Source organism: Eubalaena glacialis, chromosome 12 (assembly GCF_028564815.1).
Source record: "Eubalaena glacialis isolate mEubGla1 chromosome 12, mEubGla1.1.hap2.+ XY, whole genome shotgun sequence".
Lineage (NCBI taxonomy): Eukaryota > Metazoa > Chordata > Mammalia > Artiodactyla > Balaenidae > Eubalaena > Eubalaena glacialis.
This window is the reverse complement of record NC_083727.1, coordinates 101,888,182-101,905,505: the sequence shown is the minus strand read 5'-3', so window position 1 is coordinate 101,905,505 and position 17,324 is coordinate 101,888,182. Positions and strand designations below refer to the sequence as shown.

The window sequence follows — 17,324 nt, the reverse complement described above, 5'->3', positions numbered from 1 at the left end:
AGAAACGAAGCAAAAAAAAGTCATGACCTGTGAATACAACACAAAAGATCAACAAAGACTTTAAGAACTTCAGAGCAGTAGCTGAGTGCTAATGCCTTAAAGTTTGATCACAGCTCTCAGTTAAGCTGAGTCTGATCAAAGGGGGAATTGTTAAAAAAGAGACAACACGCCCCAAATAGAGTCACTTGTCCTCAGCCTACATTACCAAACTGAGACTTAATACCTAATCTAATTGAAGTTTCAACCTTCCCCAAGAATGTTATCACTAGTCAGTCTGGAATTTCCTGGTCAGCACTAGTGAGAAAATCCACCTGATAGACCTCTTTTGTCCCCTAAAGTAAGGTGACCTTGCCTGAAAAGATGTGCTCTTTCCTTGGTCTTCCCCTCTTTCTGCACAGAAATTTTATCCATTTGTCCCACTCCTTTCTCTTTGCTAGATGGGATGCTGCCCGATTCATGAATTGTTGAAAAAAGCCCAATAGATCTTTACATTTACTCAGTTGAATTTTGCGTTTTAACAACATCCATGAACACACAGGTCGCAGTGATGAACTTGAGTCTCACACTCAAATCTGTCTTAACAGAGCCCATACTTTAACTCCATACTTGTATGCTCTGACTCATTATCAAAATACCTTAAAGACAGATGAATTTGATTAAATGAATAGAAGAAGGTAACAGAAGGCCCTAGTGTCTCTGTCCACTTACTGATATTTACGGCTGCATTCCCAGCTCCTAGCTCAGTGGCTAGCATGTACAAAGGGCTTAAGAAATCTTCGGGTCTTTTTTTTTTTTAATAAATTTATTTTATTTATTTTATTTTTGGCTGCGTTGAGTCTTCGTTGCTGTGCGCGGGCTTACCCTAGTTGCGGTGAGCGGGGGCTACTCTTTGTTGCGGTGCGCGGGCTTCTCATTGTGGTGGCTTTTCTTGTTGCAGAACACGGGCTCTAGGTGCATGGGCTTCAGTAGTTGCGGTGCTTGGGCTCAGTAGTTGTGGCGCACGGGCTTAGTTGCTCCGAGGCATGTGGGATCTTCCCAGACCAGGGCTTGAACCTGTGTCCCCTGCATTGGCAGGCGGATTCTTAATCACTGAGCCACCAGAGAAGTCCCAAGAAATCTTTGTTGAACACAAATTGGATTAAATGATAGTGAAGAGTCTTGTAAGGCAAGTACAGAAACAATGGAGCAAGAGAAGAAAAGCATCGAACAACCTAGTCTCTTCACTGCAAGCAGGAGATGAAAAATCACCTCACTCCTTGGAATTTCTGGAGTGATTGTGAGACCTGTTTCACCAGGTCATAATTTCCCTGTTGGCTTATGAAGTTAGAGAACCAGTCGCCACAGCTTGGGCTGGGCCGTCATCATCGCCATCCTTTGTTGCCCCTCTGTTATTACACAACGCCATTGCAGCAGGTGTGAGTCAGGCATACTTACACAATCTTGAGTTTCCTGAAGGACAAGTGCCATTTTGTTATATATCAACTCCTCTCCTGCGCAACCAGTAGATTTAATCTTGGATATTTAAGCAGATGACATGTCAGCAATATAGACAGAGCTTTTATAAGGAAAGAAAGAAAAAGAAGATGTAAGAATCACTTTCTAGGTAGCTTATTCAATTACAAGAGAGACAAATTGCTAACGTGATGATACCATCTTCAGAGGGAAGTGTATCGGTGTATTAGATGAGTTTCTCACACCAAGATAAGATAATGAAGTATACGTATTGTGGGTGATGACTAAAGAAGGAAATAGTAATTTTTAAAGAGTATGATGGTGCAAATAGCCAAGGAGGAATAGAATTGAAGGGCTCAAGAATTAAATAATGAGGAAAAGCAAAAGCTGGTAAGAGGAAAAGGAATATTTAGTCAAAGGACTTGAAACTATCCTTTTTTGGTTCTATTTTTTAATTTTATTTTTTATTTTGTTTATTTTATTTTTTAATTGAAGCAGAGTTGATTTACAATGTTGTGTTAATTTCTGCTGTACAGCAAAGTGATTACGTTATATATATATATGTATACTTATTTTATCCCAGGATACTGAATATAGTTTCTTGTGCTATACAGTAGGCCCTTGTTGTCTATCCATTCTATATATTTTGGTTCTAATAGTAAGTCTAACCAGGTGACTACGTGATTAAACAAGATGGGGTTCAAAGACAGCCTCTTTATCTCCTTTCAAAACATTCTGGACTCCTCGTAACTGATGATATTCACAAAGAGTGTCGCTGACACCACTTCCACTCATGTGTCCATTAACGTAAACCCCAGCGTGCACAGTGATTATTTTCATAGTGGGAACATCTCTATAATCTGTTTAATTTTTACTTATGGACTTAATTTTACTCAGACTCTTTCTGGAAGAATTTGAGGAAGTGTGATACATGCTAAGGTTAATGAAATCAAGCGACTCTTATTCATCCTATTCACAGCTCTTAGAATAGCCTGAAGCATGGTAAACACTTAAAAGAAAATGCATGTTTAAGGAATGAATATAGCATCTAAATGACTAAAGGGAAATCTGGTTAAAAGAGTCATTACTATATTTTGGTTCCAAAGTCATTCTTTTCATGAGGTTAACTATTCCTTGGAAGGTATGCAGGTTCTACCCCTTTTATAATCTAGTATCAAGTGGAATTATTGGATTTAAGGGGCTTATATCTTCATTGGGGCTGTAAGTGGCCAAATGCCAGTGAAATGACATAGAAAATGCCATCAGAATGTCCACGTATCAGTCTTGCTCTCTAGAAATACACCAGTTCAATCACCAAGTGCCTTAACTTTTCCTTTCCTAATGAAGTTAGGAAAGTTCAGTGCTTCTGAACCTGCATACCTTCCAAGGAAGAGTTAACCTCATGAAAAGAATGATTTTGGAACCAGAATATAGTAATGACTGTTTTAACCAGATTTCCGTTTTAGGGGATTTGTCTTGAAAATTCAAAGCAAGATGATTGCTTTTGCTTGGATTCTGTGCTCTTTGGGCGGATTGAGGAAAACTGATGTAGACTAAAGGTCACCCTTGTCCCCAGTCACCCCTTAATACTGCCACTGATGGTCGGGGCTCCTAATACGAGACTTCTGTCATTCTAGTCTATACCTGCCTTGCCTTGACCCCGCTAAAGCCAGTGGGCATGCTCCGTGACAGATAATCTTTGGTGTGGAGAAGGTTGTGACAGATAGTTTCATTCATTCATTCATTCGTTCATTCAACAAGCAATCATGGGGCAACTATACTGAAGAAATTGTCCTTCAAGGAACTCAGAGTATAATCGGGGAGTCACCTCTGGATTCTAGAACCCAGGTTCTAGCTCAATTCCACTACCCTAGACATTACACATGTTTCATGAAACATTACAAGCCATGTCCTGTAAAACCATCTCACATTTATCAATCCTTCAGTGCTGGCCCGACTCCAGCCATCAAGTCACTATGTGAAGAGTGGAACTGAAATTCTAAGGCCTAATTCTACAGTCATCGCTGAGGGTAAGCACTTCTGCCTTCTCTTCTCCTGATACAGCAGTCATTCTCTAAGGGTAAGAGTGGGTTTCTTTATTTTTAATTCAAAGCTGCTAGTGGATTTCAACGTCAGTTCATTTAAACATATTTATTGAGTGCCAAGCACATTACAGATAAGCGTCTCCCAGAGCTTGCTGTCTAAAAGAACACACCTTGACAAATCACTTGGGGTCAGTGGGGAGAAGGGCTTGGACTTCTCCCCAGCAGGAGATGACAACATCTATCCCACAGTCATCAGTGACGAAGTGAGTGCAGTCCAAGGTTAGATCATCACCGTTAGCTTAGGCTGTTCCAGATGGGTACTCTTCCAGGGTACTTTTAACTGAAAGAAGGGAATCTCCATTTCTGCTACTGGGAATAGGGCGACTTTCTTGTGCAAAGGCCCTGGGGGAAATAGAACTCAGTTTAGCCAGCTATGAGCTCAGCAGGCCCCTTCCCCAGCCCTCGAGGACCACTGTGAGGATGTGGGCTCTGAGATCCTTCCCCAGACCCGCTCCCCGCTCGGCGGGTTTGATGTCCCTGTTGGCCGCTAGAGGGCGATCAGCTCTCGGACACCAGCAGTGTTTGAGGGACCACTGTGGTCACCTGAGCCCAGGGCCCACTTACCCCGACCCGGCTCAGGAGTCACCCAGGTGTGTTTAGAATGCCCGGGAAACAGAAACCATGAAAACAGTTAAAGATAGGATGGCCAGACAAAATACAGGACCCCAGTTAAATCTGAATTTTAGACAAACAACAAATACGAATATTAAATCATTCCTTGTTTACCTAAAATTCAGATTTAACAGGGTGCCTCATATTTCTCTTCGCTAAATCTGGCAACACTCTCCAAAGATCAAAGGGGCCTGGGAAGAATGAAAGCCTTTCTAGGGGATGTGGGAAAAAAGACAGTTTTTACTACCTTCCTGTTACTTGACTCTAGAACAAAGCTTTGCATCCTTTAGACTAGAAGGCCTTGTTCTCTCTGCTGTTGGCAGAAAAGCAGAGATGCAGCCTGTGGCCGTGGCTAGGAGAAGCATGAGGAGTGGTTCTCTACCCCGGAACACCTTCATTATCTTCTCCAAGGCCAAATGCACCAGTGAAGTCCTTCCTATGTTTAGCGTTTCTCCAAAAGATGTAAATATCTTTTTAGGAGAATGTCTCAGCTCAGGCTGCCGTAACAAAATACCACAGACTGAGTGGCTTAAACAACAGACCTGTATTTCTCACAGTTCTGGAGGTTGGAAGTCAGAGATCAGGGTGTCAGCAGGGGTGGGTTCTTGGTGAGGGCTCTCTTCCCAGTTTGCAATGGCCACCTTCTTATTGTGTCCTCACATGGAGGAGGAAGAGCCCTGTTGTCTACGTCCCCTTATAAAGTTGCCAAGCCCATCATGGGGGCTCCCACCTCATGACCTTATCAAAACCTAATCACCTCCCAAAGACCCACTTCCAAATACCATCCTGCTGGGGTTAGGCCTTCAACGTATGGAGCTGGGGAGAACACAAACATTTAGTCCATAGCAGAGGAAAAGAATATAAGCTTTGTCAATGAACTTCCCGAAAGAGTGCTTGGCAACCCGTGGGAAATCAGTACCAGACCAGAAAAAGGTATAGATTTAAAAGCCCAGATTGAGAGGCATGAAGACAAAAATGAGGACCCCAAGAAGAGGGGGGCCAGTGTTACAATTGCTACATTTCCAGTTGCTCATTTTGTCCAGGGCTGGAGCCCTTTTGGAGGATTTAGCATTTAGGATCTGAATCGGTGGCTCATGGCAAGTTAACAGTGACTTCTGAGGCCCCGAATGCATGGCCATGATTACTGGTCATTGGCGGTAATAGTCTTCTCAGACTGAATAAGCTCAATCAATCTCAAGGAGCGTTTTCATTTCTCCGGGGAGTTGGAACAGAGTTCTAATGTCCTTTGCGTCCTAATAAAGTTGAAAGTAAACACAAGGGCTTTGTGCTCACCATCAGCCAGCACGTCTCCACAAGCTTTTCATCTTGCTCATGTTTCCTCTTCAGAGTCGACAAAGGTACGTGGAAGGTCAATATCAAGCAGAGTTCCTAATTGCTGGGAGAGGCTGTGTCTGAGAGGATATTTAAATGACCTTGAATTCACAGCACCTTCCTGCAGTCCTAGACGCTGAGGATTTTTCCAAAAAATTTAAGCTGATGACGTTAATACCAAATTAAATCAGCAGGGGGCACAATTTCTTCACAATGTATTTATTAGGCTTGGGGGTTTTTGTTGTTGTTGTTGTTTTATTCGAAAGAAAAACACCTAAGCTGTTTCTTTGTGCTGTTTTGAATTGGCCCTACCCGATGATAAATAACCCAAATCTCAAAATGTCACGCACATATTCATTTTCCACAGAAAAAGGCAAACTAAGCCCTCTAAAAGGGGTAGGTGAATGTACAGACAGTGCCCTGCTAATGATATTATTTCTGCACCAGTAATTCTTTATTTTAAAAAAAAAACAATCGTTGAGTGGGCATGTTCAGGACTGTACATGCAAAGCCCTGCAGGGGTATCTGTTGCCCATGTTTATTTCAAGCTTCTCCCTAGAAACTCCCAGCCTGATGGTGACCGCCCCTTCTCTGGGCCACTAGAAAATTAGGAGGAAGATTTCCAGTGATTGATTTTGTCAAGATTTGGAGCAGTTACTTGCAGGGGCTGTGTTTTGCAGCTGTCTTGCGCATTTTGAAACAGTTTGCATATTTGTAATACCTCCAAATCAGATTGACTATATTCTCTTTTTGATGTGCTAAAGAGGAATAGGAATCAATGCACTTGACTCGTAGCTGTGCCCATATGTGTGGCATGCAGTGCCCCGCTGTCAGCTCCTGCACTTGTACTGCACTCAGTGCTATCTTGAATTAATCACCTTGTTTCTCTTGGCGTTAATTTTATTTTCTTCGCAAACAGAAACAGCTTATCCCTATCACACAAGAATATTGGAAAGATTCCCAAAACCGCATCACTAAAGGGTTACTAAGAGCTCTTTAAAATTATTATTAGTAAATGCAGTACTAATAACAGCCCAAACTTGCACAGAACTTACTCTGCTTCAGGCTTGGTTTATTTGCATATTTCAACTCATCAAATTCTTCTTCAGAGAGGTTAAGAAACCTGCCCAGATTCACTGATGTAGTAAAAAGTGCAGCAGAGATACAAAGACACACAATCTGGCTCTAAAACCTACGGGCAAGATGTAGGATTTTAAAACTTTAATTTTTGGAATAAGTCATAATTCACAGGTTTTAAAAGCAAAAATGGTACACAGTGAGAAGTGTTGCTTCCACGCCATCCGCCCTGTTCTGCCATCTGCCCTCTCCCTTGCAGTACACACATCCAGTATTTTCTGCAGTTACAAACAAAAACAAATGCAAAATCCTCCCCTTCATGAAACAAAAGGCATCAAACTGTGGTCCCTACGCTGAACTTTGCTTTTCGACTGGACCATCTGTCCTGAGACCTTCCCAGAGCACGACAGAGAAGGCAACCTCCTTCACGTTCAGCTGGATAGTATTCCATTGTGAGAACCTACCCTAGTTTATTTAACCATGCTCCCTCCACCTACAGAAGTGGCTTGCTTCTACACTATTAGTCAATTCCACCATACGTGCCTTGTGTGTATCCTTTTGCAACTGTGCAGAGACTTCTGTAAGATGAGTTTCCAGAAGGAGAAGAATTGGTTTAAAGAGGACAGTATTTGAGATATGTATTGCATAGATATCGCCACATAGTCTCCTCCCAAGATGGTACCATTTGCACTGCCCCAGAAACCCTGAGATTGCTCGTTTCCCAACAGTCTCACTCACAGGGTATGTTGTTGAACTTTTGGATTTTTGCCGATATGATAAGTGAGAACAGCATCTCAGCATAGTTTTAATTAGCATTTTAAAAATTATGGGTAAGTTTGAGCATGTGTTCATTGGCTTAAGGGCCACTTATACTTCTCTTTATGTGATTTGTCTGTGTCCTTGCCTGTTTACCTTTTGGCTTGTCGATCTTTTTTAATCTCAATTTCTAGAAGCTTATATACATTAGAAAAAGAAACCATTTTTACATGATAGGAGTCGCAAATATTTTTCTTGTTTTGCATTTGCTTTATGTTTTGATATTGTGAGTGCATTTTTAATTTTTCTGTGCTTGAATTAAGGTATAAGACTTTATCAGACAAAGATAAATACTGTATGATATCACTTATATGTGGAATCTAACATATACAACGGACTAATGAATATAACAAAAAGAAGCAGACTCACAGTTATAGAGAAAAAACTTGTGGTTACCAGTGGGGAGAGGGAAGTGGGGCAACATAGGGGTAAGGGATTAAGAGGTACAAACTGTTATGTATAAAATAAGCTACAAGGATATATAGTACAACACTGGGAATATAGCCAGTATTTTATAATAACTCTAAATGGAGTATAACCTTTAAAACTTGTGAATCACTATATCGTACAACTGTAACTTATATAATATTGTACAGCAGCTACACTTCAATTTAAAAAAAGGTAGGATTTTAATGTTATAAGTTAATAATTATTCAAAGTTTAAATAGATTTATTCAATAAAAATATGTTGAGAGCTTACTGCTGTGCTTCCCACCTTGTGCTAAATGTCTGGGACAAAACTGCTCCCCTGGGAATGTTCCTAATCTGGTGGGTGAGACGGTTGGATAAGTAAATTATTCCAGGGTGCCAGTGGTAAGGGTGACAAGAGAAATATGAAAAGGGGCTATAAAATTACAGATGGTTTGACTAACTGAGAAATTTGTGAAAGATTTCATAAAGAAAGTTATTTTTAAGCAGGGTCTTGAGGGATGTGTAGGAGTTTGACAAATGAAAGGGAAGGTAAGGGTAGGTTAAGTTCTCATAGCTTATCTCCTGAGGGATTAGGTCCATTGGTAGCATTTGAACAACTCTCTCCCCTCCAGACAAGATAGTTTGATTTTTCTTGTATCAATTTGCCAAAACACAGGTAATAATCCCAACTATCTCTTAACTAAATAAGAAGGGATATAGTACTCTTACTTGAAGGAAACTTACTATGTTTAGAATTCTGCAAAGGTGAGTAAGCTTGTGGTGGCTTCAGACTCTCGATGTCCACCTAATGTCACTCTCTTCTAACCATTTGATGTCAACTCTGGTATTTCAGCTCTAGAATGAAGAAAAGAAAAAAGGCCTGAAAAGGCATTTAGGGCTGGTGTGTCTATAGTCTTTGATCATGGTAACTCTAATAGCTTTTTCTTTTAGGTGAGTCTCACAGTTTCTGCAGAACTGGAAATTGTCTTCACAAGGCCCCCAATCACCTCTTCACTGGCCAGTTCAAGTATGAGCTAAAGTTGAATCACAGGCAGGGAGAGAGAGTGGACTCAGATGCTGACTGGTCTTCAGGAGTGGGGAAAGCTGGGACTTACCACGTTGGTTCAAGTGGCAACACGGTTGTTGCCTACCCAACCTATTCTCCCCTCTGTCTCACCAATGGAGCTGCTTTCTGGTTCAGAGAGGCAAGGAGACCCGCTCAGCAGTATACTCTGACTAGTCTGGTCTAGTCTAGGCCAATCATGCCAATCTAGTTCCTCTCTTCAAAACTGGATCTCCAGCCTCCATTGAAGTTCAGGGTGGTGTGACCCTGTTAGGGCCAATAATGCACAAGGGGAAGTCTGCTGGCAGGTTTCTGGGAAAGCTATTGCTTCCTTAAAAAAAAAGACAAGATAGCTGGTGCCTGCCTTCACTGCTTCATTCTGCCTTGAATGCAGATGTGATGCCTGCCACTGCAGCAGCCATCTTGTGACCAAGAAACTTGCAGAATTTTTGCAGGGACGTCAGCCCTGACATCATGTTGCTAACTGAACATAGCAGTTGCCTATGTCTAGACTTCTTAGCATGTGAGGAAAATAAACATCCTCCCTCTCTTAAGCTACTGTTGATCACGTTTTCTACCAAGCGGTCAAGCAGCAGTGTGGTGGCCACTTAGAATGTGATGAGGTTGGCTTGCCACACTTTGAAGGAGACATCAAGCCCAGGTGGATTTAGACAATCTAAGATCAGCGTGTGTCAGCTACCTGTGTCCCAGTCCCACAGGACTACACCAAACCGAAAGGGCCCAGCGATGATGGTGACACGAGCAGTGGGACACTCCGTTCCTGAGGACCACAACCAAGCAGTTTTAGAGTCTGCATCTGTTTCTGAAGACAGGGGACAGGCGAAAAGTCCCGTGCCTCCCGCGAACCAGCGGGACAGATGAGAAACTGCCTGTGGCATCTCCCACAGGTAGGGGCAGTGGATGGAAAACAGCTTGGTGACATTTCCTCTCAAAACTGCCTCTCTTGCTGAGTTCCTAAGAGGATGACAGACGTTCACCAAGACAAGTCAGGCTGCAGCTGGGCCTTGCCTCCGAGGCCTGTGTGAGGACCTGGCATGCGGGAACCACGGCAGAGCTGGCCTCCTACAAACTGCAGATAAAAGCCTTTCTGATTCAGAGAGTGCTCATCCCAGCGTAGCATGGGAAGAAGCACTTAAGCTTGTTAAAGGACACATGTTTTTCAGAGGAATAATATATTCTGTTTAGAGTTTTATCTTTTTTTGTTTTTTGTTTTTTTTTAAATGGGAATTATTTATTTATTTTTATTTATTGGCTGTGTTGGGTCTTCGTTTCTGTGCGAGGGCTTTCTCCAGTTGCGGCCAGCGGGGGCCACTCTTGATCACGGTGCGCGGGCCTCTCACTATCGTGGCCTCTCTTTGTTGCGGAGTACAGGCTCCAGACACGCAGGCTCAGTAGTTGTGGCTCACGGGCCTAGTTGCTCCGCGGCATGTGGGATCCTCCCAGACCAGGGCTCGAACCCGTGTCCCCTGCATTAGCAGGCAGATTCTCAACCACTGCGCCACCGGGGAAGCCCTAGAGTTTTATCTTTTGCTGAAATATTTCCCAGTGTCTCATAAGACTAATTACAAGGACATTTCCCTGCATACAAAGGTAGTGTTGAAGTACATCCCCAGGCATTGGCAAGGACTGATTCCAAGGTCTTGAGTGTGTGTGTGTGTGTAAACATGTGTGTGCAGACAAAACATTGGCAGCACACATCACAGACCCCCAACACACTGTATCAACCTGCTTTCTGCATCTGACTTTCAGAAGTGATGTGTCTTTTGACATGTTCAAATTCATCCTCAGCCATACACACTGGCTCGTCTCACTCTTATTTCTTAAATAAATCATACAGATGTTGAAATGTGACATTCCAATCTTAACAAGCCTTAAAAGAAACATTTTTACAGCCATCGCCTCTTCATGCCTGAAAGAAAAGCTCAAATCACTGCCAAAACGGAGCACAGGTAACAAGGCTTGTTCATTTTTCACCCGAACTAGCACCGCTTGTCCATCTGTCACACCTACCACATCGGGAGACGTTACAGTTACTCGTGATTCAAAGTCTTCATAGCACATCACCTTAATGTCCTGAAGTGGCATTTATGATGTCTGTATATGACTCGTCCTAGGTATCCACAGAGAGATAAACAAGGTGGGCTTTTTATTGCAGAGTGGAATAGATGCTCTTTGAGTTGGAAGGGAACTAAAGATCTGAACCTCACCACCCCCATGGTACTGGCGAAGGCAAAGTAATTAACCCAAACTGTTACTGAACCAAACTGGGGTCCCCTGGCCGGCACACAGTAAAGCCAATCTACTGACAGCGGATTGTGGTGAAGGAAAGCGCAGCGTTTATTGCAGGCACAGGTGCCAAGCAAGGAGTCCAGGGCAGCTAGCGCCTAAAAGACCCGAACTCCCCGAAGGCTTTCAAGGAAAGGGTTTTAAAAAGGGTGAGGGAGGGGTTTTGCGGGGGGGGGGGGGATGTGATCAGCTCCTGGACATTCTTCTGATTGGCTGGTGGTGAGGTAATCGGGGGTCAACATCATCAACCAGTCTGGGGTCTACGTGCTGTCGGTCAGCATACAGTTAACTTCTTCCACCTGGTGGAGGTTTTAGTATCTGCAAAGCAGCTCAAAAGATACGGCTCAGAAGATTCTCCATAGCCCTTGAGGAGGAACTAAGGGTCCTTGACTTTGTTTAATGACTAAACAATTATTATTTTGTCTTGCTTGACTGTCTTCCTTTCTTTCTGCATTTTCTCACTTCTCTGATTAAATGTACTCTTTCACTAAAGTTTGTCTACGGACAAAAGGCAGGTGGAGGACAAGGGTGGTCGTCTATTCTGGGACGGCTCGGTTACACAGCACCCTTTCCCCATGGGCCCAGGACAAGAGCACACCGGTGTCCCTGGGCCACCTCCCACTCCTGCCCCACGCAGTGCCTTGTGCACACGTGTGTGGAAACACCAGCCCGGCTGACCAAGCCCTTGTGCAACCAGACTATAACTGTAGAGCCACTTTTCATCGTTTTCCTCCAAAGGGGATACAAGAAAAAATGTTTTCAGGTCTGATTTGCAACCTTTAAAAAAACTAGCCTACTGAATTTTAGAATCTGCTGGACAGACTGGATGAACTTTCTGGAGTTCCCACAGAAGGAAGGGTCTGAAGAACACCAGGCTGGGGGAGGTGGGAGTCGGGGCCCAGAGGCCAGAAGCAGGAGGACTCAGTGAAAGTCCAGCATCTGGCGGTGAGCCTAGCCTTCCCCAGCTCCAGGCTCATCTCTCTTCCCTGAACACTGGGAACCGGGCTTATCCTATCCAGGGGGGAAGGGGAGGACACCTCTCTGGAGAAACAGATGTACAGACACGAATATTTGAGGGTCACTTGACAAAATGACCACCTCTGCCCACAACCCCCCAGCGAGGTTCACCAGAACAGGAGGGCCAGCCCTGCACAGGGCTTCCCTCGACTCCGAGGGTCTGCTCTCATATGGATGAGTAAGAACAGCTGAGGATGGGATCCATGCTGCTAATGTGAAAGAGACAAAAAAGATGAAAAGGAGCCCAAAGGAGCTGGGAACTATCCAGAGAGGAGGAGAAACAAACTCCCCCAAACATCTTGCAACTGAACTCCTCAGGGAGAGACAAGAGGATACGTTACATCCACAGAATGCAAACTGGAGGGCTCTTGAAGTCAAAATCAGAAACTGAAATGGAAAGAGTCAGTAAAACTGCTAGGAGATAAATTTAAGGAAAAAGAAGAGGAAGTAAAACAAAATAAAAACACCATCACACACACACACACAAAAAAAGAAAGAAAAATACCCTAAAGAGTTCTAATAGGAAAATAGAAAAGAAACCATAAGAAAATTGGAGGATCAAACTAGAAAATAAACTTCAATAATTAGAACTTCTGAAAGAGAACATGGAAAGGAGGATATGACTTAAAGAAGTCATGAGACCACCGCTATATTTAAAATAGATAACCAACCAGGACCTACTGTAACACTGCTCAATATTCTGTAATAACCTAAATGGGAAAAGAATTTGAAAAAGAATAGATACATGTACATGTATAACTGATTCACTTTGCTGTACACCTGAAGCTAACACAACAATGTTAATCAACTATGCTCCAATATAAAATAAAAATTAAAAAAAAAAAGTCGTGAGACATTTTCAGGAATGGAAGGATGTTGGTTTTCAGATGCACGTGGCAGCCCAGCCCAGGGAATGAGAAAAGCCCGCGACCAAGGGCTTCCCAGAGGCTGTTCAGAGTGCCTGGTGACCACCCAGCTGGGTGTGAGCCCCGACCTCTCATTCGTCCTCCAGGCTCCTGCTGGGACTGGACTCCTCTGAACTGCAGGCCACGTGTCCAGGCTGGACAGCCGTGAGTTCTGTCTCAGAGCCGGAGCTGCCCCTGCGGCTCAGTTGCCGTCTGAGGACCTGCTTCGATGCAGATGCTCCTCCTTCCCCCCCATTTCAGAACGGGACCCTCATCCGACCACGACTATCACCCCGTCTGCAGAGTGCTCTGTGTGTGGCTCTCTGTTCACCAGAGAAAACCCTGGGATCAAGCTGCCTGCTTGGCTGGACCTCTTTCACTCCACCATTGGGAAACTGGGCAGCCCCTTCCAAGGCGGCCACGGTGGCAGAGTTGCTTCCTGGTCCCCACCTTGCCCGTACTGACCACACCCCCGATCCCCACTGGTCCGTGTGCCCCGTGGCTCCGCCTAAAGTACTTCCTTCAACCTCACCTCATGATCTTATAGTTAAAATACATGCTGAGTAATGTCGATGAAAATAATCAATAATAAGAATAGAAAAGAGTTTTATTTGAGCCAAACCAAGGACTAGCCCAGAAGCCCACTTCCCAGATGACTCTGAGAAACTGCTCTGGAGAAGCAGGGTTTTCAGCACAGTTTTATATCTTGTCAGAACAAGGAACATTAAACAAGTCAGGGATACATTTCTTCAAGGTTTAAAAAACAAACAAACAAACAGAACAGCACGTATAGCATGGCCTTGGCACCTGGGAAGGGAGTCATCATCAAAGGAGGACCAGCCCTGGCATCCCAGGAAGAGGGGCACTTAATCTTTATTTTTAACATGGATATTCTTTACTTCTGGTCAGTGTGCCCTTTTCTTTAATAATTAAAGCAGATGTACAACGTATGTTTGATAGGCCACAAACAGGCTATTTCAGTTAGCATCAAATTCACGTTAACTCATGGATAAGCCAGAATGACTTCCCTATATCTCAATGTGTAAAAATTGTTTTTATGAGTACTATTTCTGGACTATATATTTGGGCCAGAAGGCGCTCTAGGCCTTAAACTATCAATATAAGATCTCAAGAAGTGAATTCCTATGTTAACAAGATTGGATTCCCAGATAATTTGTTGGCCTAAAATATTTCTATGAGTCCATAATTAAACACATAAGCCAAATCACCCAAATAAAGTCATTGGACAAGGAAGGCAGTGAAACACTAGAGGGAAACCCAGGAGGACTGCACAGAGGAAGCTCAGGGCGCTCCCAGCCACTATCTTAGCACTGGGGATGTGCAGAGGGCAAAGCAGGTCCTTTCGTCATCCAGCTTATGTTCTAGGAGGGGAGACACTAAACAAGCAAACATCTCACTCACCTGTTTTATTTCACAAACATGCAATATGACTATATGCTACATTCTGCTTCAAGGACTTCAAGGACCTAGAGCAACTCATTTAATCCTCCCAACAATCCTATAAAGTCGGCACTATTAACATCTCTATCAGAAGAGGCAACTGGGGCAAAGAAAACTGAGGACCTGTCCAAGGTCCCACAGCTGGCAAGTCACAGATGTAGGTTGCACACGAAGGCTGCCACCTTCCCAGCGGCTGGCCTGCCCTCCTTGGGCAGTGAGGGGCTGGAGAGTCATGTGGGGTGCCTGCCCCTCTGGACGAGAGTGTCATCGGTGACATGTCTGCATGGCTTTCCATGTGCTCTGTAGCTCAATGTTCTCTGCAAAATCTCAGGGGCGAGGGAAGTCTCTTCTCCTGTTCCACCCTCTTGATTGATTTTAAAAGAAATAGGAAGTTTCTTGTTTAACAAGTGATGTCAAACTCCTTAAACTACTCAAGGCCACAGTTGTCAGGAGCTGTGTCCACAATTCCCCTGCCAGGAATGGCTGCCGTGGTTTCTTGGGAATTTTTACTTCCTTTCATGACTTTAACTTAGATTGTATAAATGACTTAATTCCCACCCTTTTCAAATATGTGACCTTCTTTTTAAGGTGTGACAGGTTTATCACTATGTGACTGTTTCTATGCTCATATTTACACTCCCTATTTGGATGTTTTCATAGTCGTTACTAAACATCACATCTGTAGGACCCCAGGGAAATATCATAGGCATTATCTACCCAGATAGATTAAGCAAAGGTTTCATCTTCCCTTTACTTTGGCCTCTACATTTCATCTGTCAGGGTTCTCATGATGCTTACCAGTGTCCACGTTTTTATTTATAGGGCTTGGTAAAGAAATTGCAGAACTAAAGTGCCCAACTTTTCCTCAGTCCTCTTGTGTTTTCTGCAATTAGGAGAATCTTATTTTTTTTTAATTTTATTAGAGTATAGTTGATTTATATATAATGCTGTGTTAGTTTCAGTGTACAGCAAAGTGAATCAGTTATACTTATATATATCTCCATTCTTTTTTAGAATCTTTTCCCCTATGGGCCGTTACAGAGTATTAGGTAGACTTCCCTGTGCTACACAGTAGGTCCTTATTAGTTATCTACCTTATATACAGCAGTGTGTATATGTCAATCCCAATCTCCCAATTTATCCCTCCCCCCCACCTTCCCCCTGGTAACAGGAGAATCTTAAAGTTAAAATTAAAGTTATGGTGAAAGCCTTTCTTGGCTGTGGCCAGCTGAGGACAGCTGTGGCAGCTGGCAGCCCCAGGTAAACTTATCTCTTCACTGTTAAATGCCATAAATTTTCATTAGGTGATCAATAGAAATGACATGATTGCTCAGGAGCTCAACCCTGATATTTAACTTTCCTCTCCTTGACCTTAACGAGGGCATAAATCAGAGCCGTGGAGTGGGGTGACATTTACGGCCCTGCCACTCCGCTCTGTGATTAGACACAGATCATTCAGAGGTTAGATTACGGGCTAGTGGTGAGGCCAACATGTTCTAAATGGCAATCGTGGTCATCACAAAGCTTGCAATAAGAACAACAAACAATATCCTGCTTCTCAAGCTGTGCTTCCCTGTGCCATAGCATCACAGTGGTGGTAGTTCGGAAGAAGCGTCTACTCTGTGCCAGGCCCGGAACCCAAGGGGGGAGGAGAGGAGGGACTTATGGGACGATGAAGAAATAAAGACAAGCAGGAGTTGGGGGAGGAAACGGGAAAAGATAAAAGTCCCAGAACCTAAGCGTGTTCGTCAGGGTTCTCCACAAAGGGTTAAATTAGGTCTTGTAAGAGAGCAATCTGTGAACTTCATCTTTTTTAAGTTTTTAGTCAATTTATAAAACTTGACTCTTAGCCTTTAGGTCAAGGCATATCCGTGTTATTCTTTTTAATTTTTAAAAATTTTTCTTTTTTTTAAAAAATTTTTATTTATTTATTTATTTTTGGCTGTGTTGGGTCTTCGTTTCTGTGCGAGGGCTTTCTCTAGTTGCGGCGAGCGGGGGCCACTCCTCATCGCGGTGCGCGGGCCTCTCACTATCGCGGACTCTCTTGTTGCGGAGCACAGGCTCCAGACGCGCAGGCTCAGCAGTTGTGGCTCACGGGCCTAGTCGCTCGGCGGCATGCGGGATCTTCCCAGACCAGGGCTCGAACCCGTGTCCCCTGCATTGGCAGGCAGACTCTCAACCACTGCGCCACCAGGGAAGCCCTCCCAAAATTTTTTAATTTTTTAAACGTTTATTTTATTATTTTTTTAAATTGGAGTATGGTTGCTTTACAGCGTTGTGTTAGTTTCTGCAATACAGCAAAGTGAATCAGCCACACGTATACATATATCCCCTGTATAACATATATCCATGTTTCTTCATCCCAATTTCCAGACAAAGGAGAAACCAACTAATTCAGAATCTCAAGTGGGATGTGTGCTTTACTGTGTAGCTGTAGAGGTTTCTCAGAGCTGTAAGAAAAGTGATCTATCCAAAGGATGTTTGTGATAGCTGAGAGTTCTAATACCGTTAGATCACGTTGCTGAACATTTGGATGCAGACAAACTTCGTCATCCTTGAGACCATCTTTAGCTTTAGCAAATGTATCAACTAGTGAACCATCAGGCAAAAGCCACAGCCAATCTCTTAACTGCCAGGAGGGACCCTGAACCAAAACTGTTACAATCTGGTCCTCCTACACTTAAGAAATGTACTTAGGGACTTCCCTGGCGGTCCAGTGGTTAGGACTCCGCGTTTTCACTGCCAGGGCCCGAGTTCAATCCCTGG

At 43.6% G+C, this 17,324-nt stretch overlaps 1 pseudogene; it reads right to left on the bottom strand.

The window, feature by feature from the left end:
• Window positions 1–16,952: 16,952 nt before the first annotated feature.
• Window positions 16,953–17,324, bottom strand: part of LOC133102276 (parafibromin-like) — a 72,337-nt pseudogene continuing 71,965 nt past the window's right edge.